General features: G+C 37.4%; 1 long non-coding RNA gene across 2 annotated transcripts in view; it reads left to right on the forward strand.

Moving 5' to 3' along the window:
• LOC108044099 overlaps positions 1-13,671 on the forward strand; it is a 42,354-nt gene extending 28,683 nt beyond the window's left edge. For both annotated transcript variants that reach the window (XR_006417520.1, XR_006417521.1), the window contains exon 3: positions 9,329-13,671. This is a non-coding gene — a long non-coding RNA (uncharacterized LOC108044099). The remainder of the gene's footprint in view (positions 1-9,328) is intronic.
• Positions 13,672-21,746: the final 8,075 nt, after the last annotated feature.

Here is a 21,746-nt window from a genome sequence, read left to right on the forward strand (position 1 = left end):
GGGTAAGCATGGGAAAGAAAAAGGGAATACAAATATATTTTCGATGAAAGATAATTCAGCTGACGACAGAAGAGTTTTATTTATAATCAGGCCTATTTTACTTTAACTACTTTGAATGTATTACATTCAAACCAAAAATCTAAAACAAAGTATTATACGAATTTGGTTTTTATATTTGACTTAAAATGAAAATCAGGTTAAACAAAAACAAACTTCATAGTACATATAAAATTAAGATCGCCCTAATTCGAATTTAAACCAACACTTAGGCATACGAATTATGCAAATTTAAACAACTTAAAATCCCCCGCAAAAAAACTTCTGGTCCCTTTCTTTTCGTCGGCCAATTTCAACTTATTCAAAATTAATGGCCATCAGAGGCAATCTTTTTCTTTATTGTATTTTGGCCTGGAGCAAAATAAAAGAGAGAGAAAAAAGCCGACTATATACTGAGCCTCGGGGCCATTGGAATACAAACGCCCTAAACCTTGAGAAATTTGACTCGATGGCACGTTTAATGCCCCGAACAAGTCAGACACCTATATATGCGACTTCTAACGTCTATAATTACTAAGCAAATACACGCACCGCCGACACAGAGATACGCAGATACAGATACTCGGGACACAGATACAGATACAGTCACGAAACGTTGGCTCGGTCAATAGCCAGAGAGCTTGTTAATTATGCCGTCTAAGCAACGAAATTATGACAAATTTATATACTCAAGAATACGTTTTGGAGTAAGTGGAACCCCGGGCAAAGAAGACGGAGCGAAAACGAAGTCAAATAAGTTCAAATAGTCCGCCCATTTAAATAAACAAGCCAAAAAATGAGCGAACCCACTCACTTGGTAATACGAAGAGGAGCCGCCACAGCCCCGAAAACACATTCTACCGCAAACATTGCCCCAAACTCGCAGAAGGAAAAAATAATGAAATGAAATAAAAGCGTGAGCCATTTGAAACTTATGATGGGTTCATGGTCAAAACAACCTGAGTTCGTTAAAACAATAAAAAGAGCGGGGGGAAAAAACTGCGAAAAGAAGCAAATAACCAAAGAGCCAGAAATATAAAGGCGCAGAACGCGAAAAAAAAAAAAAAACATTTATGTACTCGCAAGAATGAAAACCGTTTGAAAAAAATAGAGGAAAAACAAATAAGGGCAGCAGATCCGAATACGAAAATTCTCTTATAAAATATTTTACAATTACAATGTTATATCGAGTTCAAATACAAAATGTTACTCAGACAACTTGTTCTCATAGGATGTGAACTAAATTTGACTTAAAAAAGTTAAACCCAATAACATCTAAACATAAACGTTTATTACTATTTGCTCATAAAAAATATGCGAATATTTTATTATATTGCTGAATAAATATGCTTTGCAAACCAAGCCATAAATCTCGAAACTTTTCGTTCAGGGGTATAAAAAATAACACATGCGAAGCGAGAGATTGCTGTCAATATTTATGAACAACAAATAATGGTCTAATGGCAGCTCTTTGTGATATCGTGTAAAAGTTGATCAACTCCTGCGAGAAGTACGTGTATCTTTTGAGAATTTTTGCATGAAATTTTCCCCTCTTTACCTTCACAGAATTCAGCTCGTGTCTGCCCATAAATTATGCTCTGTATGGGCTGATTCTGCCCCTTCTTGCTATTTTATTTTATATATTTCTCTGTATTTGAACAACTTCTAGTTTGGTTTTGTTGTCAGCGCTGTTACCTCCAACCTCTTCCGTTTGAAGCGTGTGCACACCTTGAAAATAACTTCCAAGGTTGCCAGCGACGCTGAGAATGATTGCTCCGTCCCCGTACTACCTCACTTTCTGACTACATCTTTTTGCACGTTTTTGTTAAGGTTTTGTGCCCCGTGCCGAGCCATGTGACTTCCTCGGATTCCTCCGCCCAGGGGATACTTATATATACGTATTTATTGTATTTCCCATCGCAGTTCCCTTCGCTGATGGGCAACTTGTAGTCAAAGTTATATTCCGTACTTGTCTTCTTGCCCAACTTGTTCTCCCAACCCGTTCCCATCGGTTAAGTTCTAGTCTGATTTTCCCTCGAATCTTTTATGTTTTGTTCTCTTTTGTTTTTAGCCGGTTGTTTGCCAATGACGTCAGAAACGCCGGTTCCGGCTTTGCCAATGTAAATGCAAATTGAAAGCCCTTCCACAGATTAGAATAATCGTGGGTATGGACGAAAGAAGATTTGGCTGGTTCTTGAATTCCAATTAAATGTTTTTATTAATTTATTTAACTATGCAAATTTAAAATGGTTTTATATTTTTGTTTTTCTTGAAAGAAAAAGTAATTTAAATAATTGTTTAATGCTTAAATTATCCGCTAAATTTGTTTGTTTCCAATACAAAGATTTTATTAAAAAAAAAAAAAAAAAATTTTTTTTAAATTTTTTAAAAAATTAAAAAAATTTTAAAAATAAAAAAAAAAAAAAAAAAAAAAAAAAAAAAAAAAAAAAATGTTCGTATCGAAAAAGAATGATTTATTAAAAAGTTTTCAAGTTAATATAATTACAATACTTTTTAATAGGCCCCCCAATTCGTAAATTTCTGGTTAAGAAATAAGAAGAAACCTATTAACCCTTTTGCCTGTAGATCCCAAAATACATTCCGATACTCGATCCACTTTTGGCAGCTGCCTTCGCCAGGGTTTATGCTCTTTAGAGCTCCTTTGGCTTTAACATTCCTCATCAGACAGCGCAGCACGCAAAAGAAGAAGTACCGAAAATTATGCCAGACATTAATGAACGTTAAATTACCGCCGTTGCCGCCGCCGCAGCTCTCTTTATTATGTGACGATGTCGGCAGCCGCGGTGGTTTTTGAAGCCTCGCCCCGTCTTCATCTCCATCTCGGTCTCAGTCTCAGTCTCAGTCTCAGACTGTATCTGTATCTTTGACCCACTTTGGGCAGTTGTAAAAATTCAATAACAGAAACGGAAAATTAACTGAAAACGGCACTCGAAAGCTAAAAATGAAACATTGATAAGACACCGAGAAAAGAAACAAACTGGGCGCGGAGTGGGGAAGTGGAAACCAAGGCTGCAGCACAACACGATTTCTACAGCTGCAAACGAAACTTATTTCGCTGCTGTTTTTTTTTTTGTTATTTTTTTTTTTTGGGATGCCCTTCGAGTGCAAGAGCCAACCGAAATCCAAGGAGGAGTTGGGTACCACAACACCCCAAAACCCCCCCAATTTCCCCCGGCGGACACACGCACACACACCTTGCACCCATTTCCATGCCATTTCCATTTACGTGGCCGGCAAAACGAAACGTGAGTGGAGCGCCAAGAAGAGCGTTGACAGCCCAAGAGTCCGAGATCGGATTGGATTTGGTCGTGGTCTCTGGCCTGCACAGAAAGTAATTTCGGAAATTCAAAAAATTGTTTTTGAAGATCGCAAATAGTTATCTAAAAAATGGAATTTTATTTCTATCCCCAGCCACATTTAATGTAGGATTTTTATTAAATAATTTATGAAATCATAGTTCACCAGAACTGGGCTGTAGGTATTTCTTTGGGAATACTGATACGAGTTACGTGAAAGTGCGGGCACTTAATCCAGCTGAAATGCGCATGGCATCCAGGTAGATGGAGTCCACCCGCAGTCCGTAAACCTTGAAAGAGGCCTCCAGCAAAGATCCCGCCATCTTGAAGTTGCCCATCCGCTTGTAACAGCAGATTCGCTAGCGAATCGATGAGCGTAAGGTTCCAGGCGTTGTCCTTGCTCAGCTTATTGCCATAATAGATCTCCAGGCTTATTCGAGCTTTGAACCCATTTAAACCATTATTATATGAATAAAATAATTTGTTTAATAGTTGTTTTAATGTTTATTTTCTGATTTCCAATACAATTTAATAAAGTCTAATAAAATACTACAAATTCAAACAGCAGTAGCAGATTTTTCTCTGTGTGAATTTGTGTTTTGGGTTTCTTGCTAAGGTCTAGAGGGTAAAACTGAGGAAGAGTGCGTGCGTACGTGATGCAATCAAAATGTTATTAATAACGCAATAAAGTAACCATAATTTAGATCATTAAAATGAACACATTTCGCGCTACGTGAGGCAACGCAGTCTCTAAAATCCCGAAACCCACAAAATAAACCTACTTAAAAAAGTCTGCCGGAAAAAGACACGGGTAAATGAAAAACCTATGTTAACATATATTGAGGTACTAAATACTTGGTAAAAGCACAACATAAATATAAAATATGTCCGACCGCTTAGATACACTTACTCATTTAGAAGTATAAAATGTAAAAAGAATTAAAAAATAATCATTTTTCATAAACTTAGATGCAAATACGATTGACAGAAATTTTTCTAGTTGTTAAATAGAAAAGTAAACTAAAATAAAAAGGGAAATAAATATAAATATAAAGTTATCATACGTTACCTAAATTATTAAATTGTCAACAGGTTTAAAACCTCATCAAAAAGTTTATATGCTTTAACGAAGAGTATTAAAACCTTTTTGGCAGTCATGTTCAAGTTTACGACTTTGACTTGGCGCCATCGTTTTTACAGTAGTTCAACTGGCTGAACTAAGCCCATTGACCACGCCCACAGCCGCCTACTTATTTGAAAGTTTGGGCTTTTTGGTGCCTACTCAACCGAAAACCTGAACTAATCTGTTTTGTGTGTTGAGTGTTGCAAGCGATTTTAAACGGCTAAATCCGAGATTAGGGCCAGCTCTTCGATTTAGCCAAAGGGGATACGGCACCTAATTCAACTGACTTGGCCAATGGGCCAGGTAAAAATGATTGAGCAGCTTAATAAATGATTGATTGATTTTTTGGTATGTGGGCCTAGATTGGATCTATAATTGAATTGTAATGATGGGGTGAGTTCGGTAATGTTTACAATGAATTTTGTTTGTTATTTTTTCCTTGCTCAATTTTTTACGAAAACGAGAATATTAAAATTGTATTGAATGTTTTTCGAGTTTGTTAATTTAAAAATTAAATTCTTGATATCAAAAAATAATAGAATGCTTATGATATGGCATTCACAATTATAAATCTGTTTTAAACATTTTGCATGGAATTAGCCGTTAAAAAGTTAAAAACGTAAAGTAACACATTTTTTGGTCTACTGTTTGAAATTTTCAATTGCTTTAAATAGCTAAGAAAGGAAACTGTAACGATGGTTAAATGCCTTAGTTTGCATGTTCCTTGTTCTTTCTCCCATTTAACGACCTGTTTTCCTTCTCTTCTTCTCTGTTGCTCGACAATTACGATCACACTCTCTGCCCCTCGGCCACTTTTGGCCAATTCAAATCCAACTTTCCCATAAGCCAAATAGATGCTCCACAAAAATTTCACCTAACTCAGACACACACAATTGCACAGAAGGAAAACGGAGGAAAATGCGGCGAAACTAAAAGTAACCTCTTCCCATAAACGCGTCGAATGGATACGGAAACTGGACTTTTTTCGGGAATTTTCGCCATGGGAAGCTGGGAGGAAAATCAAATCAATATTGGTTCTGGCCCAAAGGTCTTTAGCAGTTCTCTGGAATTGCCTGGGAGCGAACGTTAAGCTGACACAATAACAAAACTTTGTTGCTGCAGGAAAACGATTTTAGTTTCTGGCCATGGTCAAAATAGAGGAAGGTTGTTGCTAAAAATGGGATTGCAAAGTAAAACAGGTCATACATATTAATATTATAAGAAACTTAATTTCTATTTTAAATAGTTCATCAAAAAGGTTTTTTTAGATATTGATACATTTAAATTTTATGTGCTAATAAACTACGAAATTCAACATCAAAAAAACAATACTGTAAGATTTGCAGAAATGTCATAAATACGAAATTACTTAAATAAATATTAAGATTTAATATTAATCAATTTCACAAATCCGATTTTATTTAAAGCCTCAAAACCAATTTCCCATTGTACACCTCGTTTTGCGAGAACCCTGCACACATTCAATTTAATGTCGGAAAAGCTCTTGCCATTACTTTGCAAATCCCCTTTGGAAAATGACAACAACTACAACGGGGCGCACACACATACACATTTGTGTGTGGATGCTTGGTATCTATGAGATACTTTTTTTTTCTTTTCCATTTCTTTGGGGGAAGTTTTTGGGTACAAAGAAAGCGTCAGGGCTGATAGGCAGCCAGCGGCGTATTGTTTCAGCTCATAAACTATTACATAAAAAATTGAAAGCCGGCAAAAAGTGAGAGGGAGACGGCAAGAGGCGGTAAAAAAGAGAGGAAAGGTGTAGTAAGGTAACAAGAAATTTGTTCGAAGGAGAAATCATTAAAGACAAAGTTGCAGATAGAGAAGGCGCTATACGTTTTTTTTCCTTGTGCAGCGGAACAAAAGCAACAAAATGCAAAGTTGCTGATAGGAGAAAGAGAAAGAAAAGGAGACAAAAGCCAAGTGAATGGTGCAGTACACCGAAAAAAGTGTAGATATTTTTTAATTAAAAAAAAAATATTTGAAGAGATATTAAAGATTTAATATCACTTACATATATCTATACAAGAATATCAAGATAAAAACTGTTTTTATTTTTTACAACAGTGTTTCAGACATATTTTTGAATGTTTTTCAAGACTTGTAAGAAATGAAGTTGGAATTTTTTTTTTTTGATATAGTACTCTATTTTATAGACAGTTTTATATTACAATGTACGTGATTTTTTTCTGTGTAATTTGGGGGGTTGGGAAATCGCTATGCGGTGATATGCTCAGGCGATATCACCAAACCAAGGCGCTGGCCAACAACAACAACAACAACAACAAAGCCAAATTGAGCCCGAGTTATGTTTATGACAGTTGTCAGTTATTGTTGCTGTTGCTGTTGTTGTTGTTGTTGTCGTTTTCGCCACTGCTTTCCATTTTGGTTGCCTTCGTATTATTCGCATATGTTTGAGTGTGTTTGAAGCGAATGCAAATTTGTGCAGCGATGCGTTTTGCCAGCGTTTAAAGTCGCGCGTGAAAGTCAACAGAGTCGAACTCCGAGTTAATAATAGTTTACCCCTCTCCTGTCACTCGAAATTGTTAATGATCGGGATGATGAAGAAGGCGTGAAGAAAGATCTCGAGATGGTGTAGAAATATAGTTTAAAAGCAAATACCGAAAAATTGAGAATTGAAGTTTTTAGCTCCAATATTATAATCATAAGTACTACATGTTTAAATTTGTAAATTAAAACCTTTATTACAACGTTTTATAAAAACAAACTAATAAAAACAAAAAAATATATAAAGTTAATTAATGATATAAAACGGAAGAGTATGAATTTCTGAATCAATATTTCTCCAAATTAAATAATTTTGCATAATTATTAATTGAGTTCATTTGTGCGATCTCAATTGATTTATTTTTAATGCCAATTAGAGTCCATTCACCAAATCTGTGACCAATTTCGCCTGTCCATACAGTTTTCCCAAGTTTTTCGTCACAGTTGTTTCCAAACTGATTTTCTCTCCGCAATCGCTGCTCTAATGTTTCGCTGCGGTTGAAATTGTTTTTAGCCATGGCTTTTGCAATTGTTGCCAAGCAGAAATCATTTCCAAAGGCCATTCAACGGATCGGCGGCACTGAGTGTGTTGTTGTCCATTGGCGTGAAATTTGTGTGAATAACTCAAATAGCCAACTACAACATCGCCGCCGCTTTTCACTGTGCGATCCAAACTATGCCTATGAACGGGGTCTGGGTCCGGTCTCTGGCCGTGAAACTGCCGTCAGTTTGCCCGTTTCTCACATTGTCAGTTTGCCAGTTTCTCACTCTGTCAGTTTGCCAGTTTGCCAAGCAGAAGCGGCAGCGACAGCGGCACATGGGCTTTTCGCCTTCAACTGGGCCCAGTCCGTCCTCCATTTGGAGATTATGCGTGACTATTTATTGTTTCAGCTCGAATTGTTTGGATGTTTGAAGTTGGAAAACAAACCAAGAGAGATTAACGTCCTGTAAATACTCTTTCGATGATTGTGGAAGGCTCAGCGAAAGAACTCATACGAAAATTAGTTAAATAATATTTTGTATGCTACTTATAGATTAAACTTTACTATGGAAAAAAAGGTTAAAATTTCAATAAAATGTTTAAAATGGTAATCCCTTGAGTGTTTGGGTTGTATACTTTTTTTTAAAGTTAAATAAAGAGTGTAAACTCCAATCTCCATCTAGTTACAAAATATTTAATAATAATTTGTTAATTAATGAAATAAATTTCTAGAAATTAGCCTTCCAATTTGGGAACTTCCTCTTACAGTGTTATTTTGAATAGGGCATAACAAGCTGCGGGTCTAACAAGCCATAGGCCAGTAACACGAAGAAGCTTAAGTCAAGATGAGACCCTCAATATGGCCAAAGTAAACTCAACTTTCGATGGTTTTTGGGCTAACCAAAGTCGTGGAAAATGCTGGTGTGTGCGAGAGGGTCTCCATCGGGCGATGGCGATCAGATGGAAGCCATAACCGGGCATGATGCCCTAAAAGTCGCACATGACAAAAGCCAAAGGCCCGAGACGAAGATAGACGACAAATGGACAGCTATGGGCCAACGCCTAGGCCGAAATGACAAACATCCCCGCTTCCCTTTCCCCCTTCCCCTATATCGCGATATCTATATATCTTTCTCTATAGCGAGGGGACCCTGTCAACTTTGACGTGTGTTGTGTGATGTCTGGTTGGACTGTTGCCATTGATTTATGGCGGGATTAATATCACAACTCGAATGTATCTCTTTTTTTTTTTTTTGTTAATTTTGTACCTTTTGCCTTACCTTTTTACACACATTTGAGTTCATGTAGATTTCTAAATGGATTTCAACTTTGGGCTAATTTCACTTTGGCATGTCGTCGTCATCATCATCGTCACAAAATGATTTCATATTTTTTTTTACGATATATTGCCCCACCAAAACGTTTCTTTCGTTTCATTTTGATTCGGTTCGACGAGCGATTATTGATGGATACTTTACTTTGTTGAGGATTTTCAGAGATTCTTCGTCTAAAGCCTTTTTATGTTTTTGAGTTGAGATTCTGAGAATACGATTTGGGTTATGAATCATTTAGGGTTTTAAGACATTTATTATCTCGGCTAATTTTTATTGGATTCTTAAAGTTGTTCTTGAATGCATAGATCATAAATCTTTGAGTCCTGAATGAAGTGAATTTTAGGGCCATCAAATCTGACAAGAAGGCAGGTAATTATAGAAGTTATAAATGAAATACCTTGAAATCCCTTAAATAGCCTACAAATGGCTTAGATTTAGTATTTATCAAACCAAATATAAATTTTAATAATCTGTGTATTAATAGGATTTTATCTCTTTTTTATCGTTACAGGTATGTAATTGGGCGCCCTAAAATGCCTTTTCTTTAAACTTTAAAATACAAGTCGGCCTTTTTAAGTCAAGGATACGTTTAAGAAAAAAACACACGTTCTCCATGCCGCGTGAGTAATTATAATTTATTTAAATCGATTACGACGCATTGCGAGACAAAAGGAAACTCGATCGATTCGAATCGATCCGATCTCGTCTCGGGTGACCCATTTTGGAGGCCCAAGCGCAATTATTCATTTATAACGACTCTAAAAAAATGTCCGAAAAAACGAGCCGATAAGCAAACCAGTTGCTTCGATCCATGCGTGCCCTAAATATCTAGAGTTATTCAGATATGTAATGAGGGAAGGTTTAAAAACTGATGGTCAAAGACGTAATTTGCTTATCTTAACCAGACGATGTAAGATAATATAGAAGTAGAAATCTCCTTCTTTATGGGAATAAAAACCATATTTTTTGATGTGTAAGAATACTGGCCTCTAAATCTCAATCATAAAAATATGAATTTATTTGTTTTTTCAAAGTCGCAAATTATTGGGCCTAAATATTTATATTTTTTAATCAATATTCAAAATTACCTGAAGCCAATTTCGTAGATTTTTTTGTGATAAAAAGGCTTAAGCCTTGGGGTTTGCTCAAAAGACATAGAAATATACAAGGGCGCGACTGAGTCGCTTCTCCTGCGGCATTAGGTAATCGCATTTCGGCCGAAAGCCACAAAAATTGGGTCAAAATTTTCACTCGAAAACTTTTGCCTCTAATTTGACAGACGAGCGACCGCATTTTGGTGGCATTTTTCTGAAAACCCAACCATTTTTGTTTTATTTTTCGTTTCCTCCTTGCTTCTACCACTTTTGTAAACTCTCGCGTTTACAATTTTAATTGCGGATGCGCACACTTTCGTTTTCGTTTTATTGTTTTTTTTTGCTATTGTTGTTGCTTTTGGCCTCTGTATATTTGTTGTTATTGTTGTTTTTGGTTGTCCCCCACGCATTAAAAGAGAGGCCTACGGATAGTCCGGCGCTCTTTTTCTTCAACTTTGGCGTCTGTGCGACTTCATTTTTTTTACTTTACCTTTTTTGCGGCTTTCCAAAAAAAAAAAAAAAAAAAAACTGATGAAAAAAAATATATAACCGCAGCTTACAGTTTCACTTGAGGGAAATCGCACCTCTCCCGCCCCTTCCGCCCCCTTCGCTGACTTACCTCACCTCTGTTATGACATAACCCAACTTTGCCGCTGCTGCTGCGACTGTGGAAAGTTAAACAAATTTTGTTTGTCGTCCGCTTTGAAAATTTTGCAACTTGGAAAGTTTTTTCTGAACACCGCAAGAAATATCACCAAAATTGGTTACGAATTGCCAAGCTTTTGGCAACCTAATTGGTGGACCTATATGGAGTTTAAATGGGTCATGTTATATTTTATATTTTTATATTTTAAACATATATAGTATTGCAACATTTTGAAAACCAATTGCTATATCTCTCGACATTAAAGGCTCACTAATGTAATTTTTCTCACTTATAAAGTTACAAAGTTGGGGAAATATCCACTAGAAATGAATATCTTAAATAATCAAATGGTTATAAAAAAAGGAGTATTGAAATGGTGATTTGTTTATTTTCGCAGTGCATCTGTTGTTGTTTCTGGGGCAGCAAATTGAATTTCACATTAGTTGCAGTTGCAATTACCCCGCCGAAAAATCGAGAGCTGAAAAGGAGAAGAAAAATTGTGCAACGCGGTCGCACATTTAGAAAGTATCATACGAAGATCGATGTGGGCGCCGATTTACACTACTCCCCTTAAACTTTCATTTAAATAAGCCGCTAACAGAAAGCACACACAATAAATTGAGATACATTTTCAAAAATGTATCTCCGGCTAATAATAATAATCACTTAATTTGAACGCTAATTTGTGACTGCTCTGCGGCAGCTTCTTCTCTAAATCGGGGTCTTCCATTCACTTAATGACTTTCTTTCTTAAAACGATCGGAGATCGCTGGCCGTGGAAGGTGAACTGATTTTTTTTCTTCGGGCAAAGTTTGCTTTTCCTCCCAGGGAAATTATGCAAAAAACAATGGCCAGTCCAAAGAAAAGTTGAATGCAAATCGTCGCTGTTCATTTGAACAATTTCATTTGGGTTTTGAAAGTTCAGCCAGGGAAATTTATGTGCTGGCCAGAAAGCAAAAAATACAAAATTGGAGAGATGAACAACAAAAAGTTCCCGAGGGTCTTGTAACAATGCGGGCAGTTCATTTTTTATACACTACATTTTCCTTCGCTGGGAGGGGATTGGGTTATTAGGGGGCGTGGCCTAACCAAAAGTGGGTGTAAAGTGTGGGAGAGACGGGTTTAAGGGTCCATGACATTTCGACACGAACATTCGTGTCTCTGAACTATTGTTCACCATTTGATTTCTTGTTAAAGTAAATGTGATTTTGAGATGCATATTGGTTAGCGCAAAAACAAATTATTTTAATAAATTTTTCACCTTTCGAATTGTTATTGATAGCCTGTTGGGTTACTTTCGATTGAAGTCATTTGATAGGTCAGCCAGCAGGCGTTTGTCGTACGTATAACAGTTGTATAACACGCTGTTTTTGCGGTCTTGGGACAGCTGTGTAAAAATATTTTCACAAATATTTAGTTGCCATTGCAAAACAGCTGAAATGCTCACGTTAAGGGTCAGTTACAATATGTTTAAGCTTTTTGTATCAATTTTAATCATTACATTGAAGAACAATAGACATTTTATAACTTAAATTACTTACAAATAACTAAGTAATTTCTATAACTAAACTGTAAATATAAACACAGTTAATTTGTGTGTCATTTGACGATATAAAAGTACACAACAATTTATAATAGTTTTAAAAAAACAATTTATTCTAGAAAGTTTACTATTGAAAAGTGATCAAAGTTCCGAAACCCAAATATTTTCACACATCTGTCTACCCATTCATGAAAAAATTACAACTTTCTTGTCTTACTCTTGTATTTTGTATAACACTTCCGCAAACAAGGTGTAAAAAGACGTTTAGTGGTTCACTATAATTATGCAATTTATGCAAATGCCGTTTCATTTACACCCTTTTAACAGTTTTCACCGCTTGTGTATAACAATTGGTCAACAGAGATCCATCTGCAGCTAATCTTTAGCTTAACCGTTAGCCATTAACGCCACCCGCTGTCCCGCTCTCACTGGCGCATTACAAATTGAATTTCCATTCGCCGTGCCAATCAATTTCTCGATGCCCAGAAAGTTTTGACCCCACTTCCCTTGAGGGCAGGGCGCCGAAATGCCGGAACTATTCGTGGCCTACAAAACAAATTCATGCACTTTTCCCCCGCATCTTCAGGCTGCGATTTCACTCGAATTCGTAACACCCGACCAAAAAACCAAAACCAAAAAAAAAAAAAAAACAACCAAAACAAAACAAAGAGAAAGACCCTAAAATTTATATATTTAAAACCAAAAAGACAGAGGGAAACGAAACATATCGAAGCCACCCGCGATTTGTGTGTTGTTTATACCCAAATCTCACCCGCTATCACACACGACGACTTCGAGAAACTCTCTTTTCTCTGCTGCCCGATTATCTACACCTTTCACCTTTCACAGCAAACGATGCTCAACCTTTGTTGTAGGTCTTTTTGTTTTTATTTTCTTCTCAAATACCGCAAACATTAAATTCGCTCGGCTCTGCAGCCTTTCTAATTTCAATTGGGTTTTTAGTTTGTGCGATTGTTGTGCAATTGAATTAATTGTGGAACTCGAAGAGGCAAAACCCCGCATCTCCCTATTTCAGTTGCACACACATGTTGCACTCTTCTCTTCCTCATTCTAGGAGTGACATTTCACGGCAGCGCCCACCAAATAAAAAAACAAATAGAAAGAAAAGATACCCGCATTACATAAACGCTGCGAGGGATTTCCACACCAAAAACAAAAATTAGTTTCACCTCTTTTTCATGACTTGAGCTGTAAAAAGCGCAGCAAATTATAAAATAAGCACAGCCAAAAAAAGAGAAGCCAAAAATACAAATGAAGACAAAAAAAAAATGGACAATTTTATCTTTCAATGCGCGAGAGTTCGCCCACAGTTAGTTGAAGCTGCCGCTGGAAGTTGCAGCTGCAGTTGCATTCGCTTTTTTGGCTAACTCAGTTTTTTGGCAAAAACTGAAACCAAAATATACGATAAAGCTGCAGCAACCAATAATAAACAAGAAGTAAAGGGTAGTACTAAAATAACACGAAGAGTTGAATACCCTTCCTGACCGATTTCAAAATTTGATAGAAAAATACCTATTTTGAAATAGCTAACTTTAAAGTTTGTAAGTCAATCACATTTTTATGAAATACTTTTTCAAAAATACTTACCAGCAATAATCTTTCAATTTCAAATATGGACATTTATGAACTGATTACCATTTACCAAATGATAAACTTCGAATAAAATCTGGCTCATAAAAGTTTGTTTAACGCTTAATCTTAAAATAACAATAGGTTACACTTAAAACTTAGTCCACAAAAATGGTTTATAAAATTGTTAAACAACCAATTAATTGATTTCTGGAAAACATTAATTCAATTTCTTTTTGTTTATGGCTAAGTTGGACTGTAAATTATACTACCCACTGCATTGGGTATCCAAGAAATAAAACGGCAAAATGACAAAACGTAGCGACGCCGACCAACGTCGCCTCGTTCGTTACCTATTACATAACAACCGCGACGCGTTTTTTGTGCAAGCCTCGTCGCCGGCTTCGCAGTCGCAGCCGCAGTCGCTGTCGACGTCGCCATATGGCCCCAAAAAGGGGGCACGACAGCAGCAGAAAAAAGCAGCAACAAACGTAATAAGCGGCAAACACGAATGAGCCACAAAAACAAAATTTGGCTTAGTTTGATCGAAGCCGAAGTCTCTGAAATCCGAAGACTGCCAAAAACCGAAGACTCTCCAAAAGTCCGACTCTTTTTCCTCGGCGGCTTTCTTTTTCTTGGCTCCACACACAAAAATTGTAACTTGCATCTCTTTTTCTTTTCGGGGACTGTCCTAATTTCGCTTAATTACACATGCAACAACAACAGAAGCCAACTTCGCATATTGTGCGTAACCCTCTTTTTTTTTTTGCTCCTCATCTGCCAGACTTTATTTTAATGTCCATCTATCTGGCGGTCTCCAAACCTTTTCTTACCTTTTTTTATATAACCCGCTGCTAAATGTTTGTCCGCACACAGTTTTCACTCTTTCGTTTCGAAAATTTACGTTTATTTACAATTTGTCTTCATTTAGGGCGCCAGACGCAGACGCCCAAAATTGTATTTAATTTTTTTTTTTTTTTTTTTGGTTGTCCATTGTAATGTTAACTCTCTTAACTGGGCCTTGACGATGGCGATTGCTTTTTGGCGTTTCTTTTTCACTGTTTGCTTTTTTTTTTTACTGGGTGGCTTATTTGATCAACAGCTGATTTGAAAGTTTTCTTATGGCAGAGATAAAAAGGGAGTTTCGAAAAAATGGAATAGAAAATTTCACAACTATACAAATTTGGTTAGCCCCAACATCATTTAATTATTCCTTTCCTAAACACATTTACCTTGAGAATATAATTTGTCATTGTTATAATTCTTATCAGTTTGCCAAAATCGCCTTTTGATTACTTCAATGAAACTTCTAATCAGTAAGTAACTGAAATTTATGATTATTTTGAAGACAGCCTTGAGCTGATAAGGTGTTGTCATTCTCAAATTAATGGGAATTTCTTTTGGGGTGGACATTGTTTTCATTTTGTATTTTGAAACTTGAATATAAACACTAGACTTTCAAGTGTCCATAAACAGACTTCTAAGAGTCTTCTTTTCAAAGAAAACAAACAAAATACAAACCTTATTACCAAGAAGTCGACAACCAAATTGATAGCATCTCGAAATCATTTAACCAACCGCTTCAGACACAAAAACCACCCAAGAAGCAAACAACCCAACAACCTGTGGCTAATTTTACAGACTAATTACAAGCTAAAGCCCCATAATAAGAATGATAATAAAAAAAAAGGAAAATTAATTACCCGCCGCCTTAATCGACGCCCCGGCAAACAACCGAACCGCAGTCGAGTGTCAAAGGTCAGCTTCTTCAGGCTGAGGGAATTTAATGGAGGAAACAATGGAAAAGGGAAACCAAACCGAAGGAAGCCTTGGACTTGATCTGTTTGGATTACGGGAATGACTGAGGGCCAGGGAAAACAATTAAAGCGGAATAGCAACAGCCATAAAACCCATAAAAAGGCAAACGGGAGGGGTCATTGCGACAAACAAAACGATTCTACTTGTTGGCTTTGTTTTGCCTTTGGTTTTAAGGTTTGTTCTTGGCCGCCTGAGTTGGCCTGGCTCTTTGGCTTTTGGCTTTTGGCCAGCGTTGCTTACTTGGCTCGTTTCCAGTCAAATGTTTCGAGTTTCAAGGGTTGAAAAGAGAGGAAATACATTTTGCACTTTGATAAGACTTAATTAATTGCAAATTAATTTTTAAAGATCACAATTTTAAAAACCAATACTTAAACTTTTTTGGAACTGAAGCTTTTAATGTAATTTTGGATAAGAATAAATTTTGACTTTGAGATCTAAATGATTTATTTCCTATAAATCATTAATTTTATACGGTAACCCCCTAATAAATCCCATCTATTTATTTAACCACACAAAATTAATTAGAATCCATGAATTCAAATTAATCTTCACCATAATTAGCTAATTTAAATGCTTGTCTTGACTGCTTCCCGTAATCTATAGCGGACAGCACTGAATCTGACCAGGGTTCTGGGTTCTGGGTTCTCTGGGATCTGTGGAACCGTCCGAGCGAGACGTCTGTGGTTCCAGGCCCCGGGTTTCGAGAGTTTCAGAGCCCACCAACGCCGCTTGATGATCGTGTGTGGCAAGAATCGTCAGCCGTCGTCGTCGTCGTCGTTCTCGTTCCTCGAGAGTCAAAAACTGAGGCCGCCGCCTCACATGTTTACTTTGTTTGTCTCCCCTGTATCTTTTGTAGCGGCATGTGAGTGTGTTTAGGCTCTGCGTCTGCGCTTAACGTATACACATACTCGCACTTCACTATAAGCCATGTTTGCCCAGCTATAAACCCGAAACCACTTTGGTGGCATTTTTTATTTAAATTATTAAAAACGAAAAAAAAAAAATGAGTGAAAAAAGACGAAATTTTTATGAGACCCAGGCCAGGAATTCTTGGTGCATTTTTTTTTTGTTTATTAAGGCTCTGTCAAGTCGGCATTTGAATTTGATGCCTAATGGGTACAGTAAATGATGGATAGGTTTGGATTAAGTCGAGTTAAAATAGAACTTCTGCATTGATTAGGCTTTCCTTATTATTCTTTTGTTATTTAAAATATCAATAAAATCTTTAATGATTTATGTTTAATTGATTGATTGCAAAGATTTTATATTTTTGTCGCGCTTTTTAAAATAAAACCAATTAATTGCTTTTCAATAATTATATTTTTAATTATAAGGATTTATGTGAGTAGCCTTACAGTGTTTTAATCATGAGCAATGAGCCATTTTTTCTTCCAACATTAAGGAAATCCTTTTAGCCCGCCTTGCTCACTTAATTGATTTCCCACTGAATGAGTATTCACTGTGGTCCCCGGGTCTCTGATCGCAGGTCCTCAGGCCACACACGAAGCCCACGATGCACGCACTTCAAATTAGCCTAGCCGCAGATACACGGATACGGATTCAGATGGCCAGATTCAGATACAGATACACTTACACCATCCACACCTGGCCAATATTATGTATTAAGACAATGTGAACGCGTGTGTGTTCCGTGTTCTGAGTTCGGTGTTCGGTTTGCATTCCGCTGCTCTCCTCTTTGGGAGCTATCCATCACACATCCATCAGACAAAAGAGCAGAGGCAGCAGAAGATTGAATTATATGCCATTGAGGCGTAATTGTTAGAGAATTGTTTGCGGCCAAGAATGGAGAATGGTGGCAGAAAAAGGGGTGGTCCGCGAAGAGACCACACACGAAGAGCCTTCTTCGGTCGTCTACTGCAGGTGCTAAGGTTTCGCGGCCGGAGGTCCCAGTCAGTTTGCCTATTCGGGTGGCACCTTTTCACGTTTAATGAGCGTAAACAAACGCCGTGGGATGCGATGCACATCCAGATCCATTCCTCCTGCCACTTGTACGACTTCTGCCCGTTTTGCCATTCTTGCGGTTAGCAGCGGGATATATGCAGCATTATATTGGCTGGATAAGTCGGGTCGAGATGCCATTTTTAGCCAGGCCAAGAGAGCGAAAAACGACAGATTCATAATTTACCTTCCACACAATTACCCAAATGGAGGAACAACGACGACGGAATGGGATGTTTTGACATTTTCGTTTGAGGTTCGAGATAAGATCTGACAAAATCCCATCCTGGGTGTTCTTTCTCGTCTCGCTTTGAATGATCGCTTTGTCTCCAGTTTGGATTACCTTCGACTTTGTTTATTTTTTCCCCTGGCTTTTTCTTATTTTTTTTCTCTCCTTATTGACGGATACTATTGTGCGATGATCCCGAGTCTGGACAAATTGTGTGTTCAAAACTTTTTGCACATTTTACGACACTGTGACATTTGCAATTTGTCTTGGCTTTATTTTCCCCGAGAATCCCATTTGGACCACAGGAAATTCAATCAGCATTTGTCTTACTACCTAAACTACTTCTTCTTGCCATCTCGGAATTATTGTATAATCAAAACCACAAAGCAATACAAATTCGACCCAAGGCCAAGTGAAACTCACCGCCGCCTGGCAACACTTTTCTTTCCCCTCCCCATTAGCCGCCAATAAAAGCCGGGCCGAAATGGGTTTGGTTTTGGGTTACGAAAAAAAAGAGAAACAAACGCAAATACAAATCGAATCGGAGCATACCCGAATTGTAAATCATTTTATGATTTATCACTGAACTAGATTTCGATAGGCGCGTGACAGGGAATGGTCCGGAAAAAAGCTGATCTCTGTTACAAAACATCGCAGCAATCAACAGAGAGCGATCAAATCTCACAGATTTTGCCCAATTTCCGAACGGTTTTACTTCGGGACATAAAACAACCTCAATTAGTGTTGGATTTATCCAAAGTAAATTGGGAATAAGTGGTGCAATGATTAATGCAATACAAATAATGGTGTTAGTTGGGTGTAAGTCCTCTAATCACTTGTTTTCTTTACAACACTTATAATAGTATAGTAGTAGTTATAAATGAAGTGAAATCAGTGAATAATTGTTTTTAGAGTAAAAGTTTAGATGGGCGAAATAGGTAACATTGATAAGTTAAAGGTTATATACTCATGAATTTATATACATTTGGATTTGGATTAAAGTCACTTGCCTGGGTTGTTTTCAGAACTGCATTGAAATATCTTTCTGTAAAAGATCATATAATACATTAAATTTTCTCCTAATATAACAAGCCAGTTAAGATTACAAAAGAATATGGTAAGCCCCTAATAGCCATAAACTGCCCACGTTCCTATTAATCTCACTTACAAAATTGGCCCCTCAACAGATTTTACCCAAACAATTAACTCCCAGAGTCGTCGACAAAAAGAAAGCAACAAAGGCGGAGAAAAAGGCAGCAAATCCGAAAAAGCCAGGCCAAGACGACGACGATGTCAATGATGACGACAAAGCGCAGATTTCTATGATCGCCGGTGCTCTGTGAGTGTGTGAAATGCGGAAAGCTGCTCCAATCACTCATTTGTTACATGAGCAGCAGAGCGGAGGGCGGTGGGGGTGGGGGAGAAAAGAGAGAAAAAAAAGATTGTGAAAATGTGAAATGTAAATTTCTCGTTGTGTTCAAACCGACAAAACCGAAACCGAACCAAAACGCCAATTGCTGCAAAGTGATTACGAAAAGTCGCTCTCGCCCCGTCTCTTTCCCTGCAGTCGCTTTCTCTCGCTCTCTGAAAAGTTTCACCCGCGGCACGAGTACGGAAGTTATCCCACGGCATTTTTTTTTTTTTTTTTTTTTTGGATGCCGTATCTCAATATCTCTTCGCGCCAGCTTTACAACTCCATTTCTCGTTACTAACGGATGCAACTCAAATAGCTCGTAACACGCTAATCGCCGGCTTAGATCTCTGCAGCTAACCGATTTCTGGGCTTCCCTCTAAGCCACCTCTCTTCAGTTCGAGGGCAATCGAATCAATTAACACTTTCGTCAACGCACCAAAGCGACGCCACTACCAACGACCCACGCAATCGGCCGAGAGCAGCCTCCAGATTTGATTGCTTCGATTTCAATTTTGTCATCTGAGGTGATTACAATGTTGCACCGTGCTCGAAATGTGGCCATAAATGAGTAATCGTCCATAAACATCAAAACAGTGTGTTTAAATGGGTTTTATTTAATGGATTTTATATGACTTCATAAATAAATGAAAAATCTGATTGATTTTACAAAGTTTACCCAGGATTTACAAAATTGTTAGAGCCTTTTTATTTTTGGTATCTTTAATACTTTATGGTTATCTCTTTCACTAAAATGTTTTCTATTTTTGGATTTATATTCAGATGTAATTTATGAGAAACAGCTTTCAAAAATAACTAAGGCTTAGTCAAATGAAAAAAATTTAACAAGAAAAAAATGGTTATGATGTTAAAAAAATACGATTCCTATCTTTTTACTTAATTACCAAGAGCATGGTCACACTGCGGCATAGACAGCTTTTAATAATTAAATATATCTTAAAGTCATGTCTGTAAAATGAAAACCAATTCAAATATTGAGACCACTGTGCCGATGGAACGACAGCGCCTGCCTTGATTGAAAATTGGGTTATTGTCAGCGACCCATTCAAGCGGCAGGGGCGATGTTATTAAACTTTTGTTTTATTTATGGAAATTAGTGTCAAGTAAATCATGTGCATGAGCATTTCGCAATATCGCCATATACACAGGGGCAAACAAACACACTCAAACATATTGGAAAGCATTAAGCGAAATTTCTATTTCTAAAACAACACAAAAATCCATTGAAAATCGATTGATTATAGAGAGAGAGAGGCGAATATAAGAGGGAAAGGAGCAGCAGGGGTCAGCTGGGCAATGTGAAAGTCCCAATGAAATTGAGACTCATTGAAGATTCAATGACTAAGTGGAAAGGTGAACCAGTTGAGATGAATGTTTCCGCCAAAATCGAAAGGAAGTTAAACCAAACGCCTCCAGTTGTCCGAGCCCAAAGGTCGCTGAACGTCCGACTCCGGCCTTTGATTTCAAAGATGAGCAAATCGGCATCAAATATTCGTTCAAACATATCCCCCCTTATATAGCCACTGTGGCATAATTAGCCGAGTGGGCGGTGATAACTTTGAAATTGATCGTGATGATCGGGCAAACACACACACGCAGCATACCGAAATAAAATAAAAAACGTTTAAATGTATTTTTATTCGAGTTTTTGCCTTGGAACTTTTGTTGATTTATTGAATAGTCCGTGAACCTTTAGAAACCTTTGCTGCTAAATTCTTGGCTAGCAACAAATGTTATACAATTTGAACTGACTATTTAAATTAATTGGTGTTTTTTATCCAAAGATACATTTTTTTATCTACTAAAATAATTGCAATGTTTCTTCTGTGAACATTTTGTGAATATTTGACTCATTTGAAATAGTTTAGGTTTCATTTTTAAAACCCAAACTGATGAAAGTCTCCCTCTGTTAAACCAATGAAAAATCTCCAGTGACATTTTAGGCACAATTTTATTGCTGTCCAACTACGAATTTCGGCTATAACTCAATTACCCAACCAATTTCACAAGCTGAGCCAACCCCCGCCCACAAATCGTAGTTGCTACTTTCAACACCTTCAGCGTCGCAACTTCAAAGGGTTGTCTTCTTTCCAACCAGCAACAACAACAACAACGGCAACAAGGAGGGCCGCATTACTGTCCAATTTTCACACATTCTGGCAATGTCAGAGGAATGGGCCTGCGAGACCATCTAACTAATGAGCAGGCAAGCACTCACTTACAGAGCCGCACACATGATTTGCGAAGCGGACGGAAGCTGAAACTGATGCGATCCGGACACGGGACACTGGTTTGTGTGTGGCCATCATGACCCGAAAGGACACACACGAAGCCCTTTTGGCCCTATGCTAATTTGCACGCCATAAATGAGACGAATGTGCCGAGTGGTGGCATGTGAAGAGTAGTTGTTAGTTGCCGCCGTGCACTGAAGGAAAATCGATCAATTTGTTTTTCCATTCCCTGAGAATGTTTCATATTTCCTTTTTAATCAGTTTATTGTTATTTTAAAAATATATCATATATATTTTCAGTCAAATGCAATGGGTACTTTAAAAGTGGTCGCTAATCCAAAATATTTATCGGTTTTGGGTTTCAATAAAACATGAAACCAAAACACT

This window comes from Drosophila rhopaloa, unplaced genomic scaffold, assembly GCF_018152115.1.
Source record: "Drosophila rhopaloa isolate 14029-0021.01 unplaced genomic scaffold, ASM1815211v1 contig_167, whole genome shotgun sequence".
In the NCBI taxonomy this organism is placed as follows: Eukaryota; Metazoa; Arthropoda; class Insecta; order Diptera; family Drosophilidae; genus Drosophila; species Drosophila rhopaloa.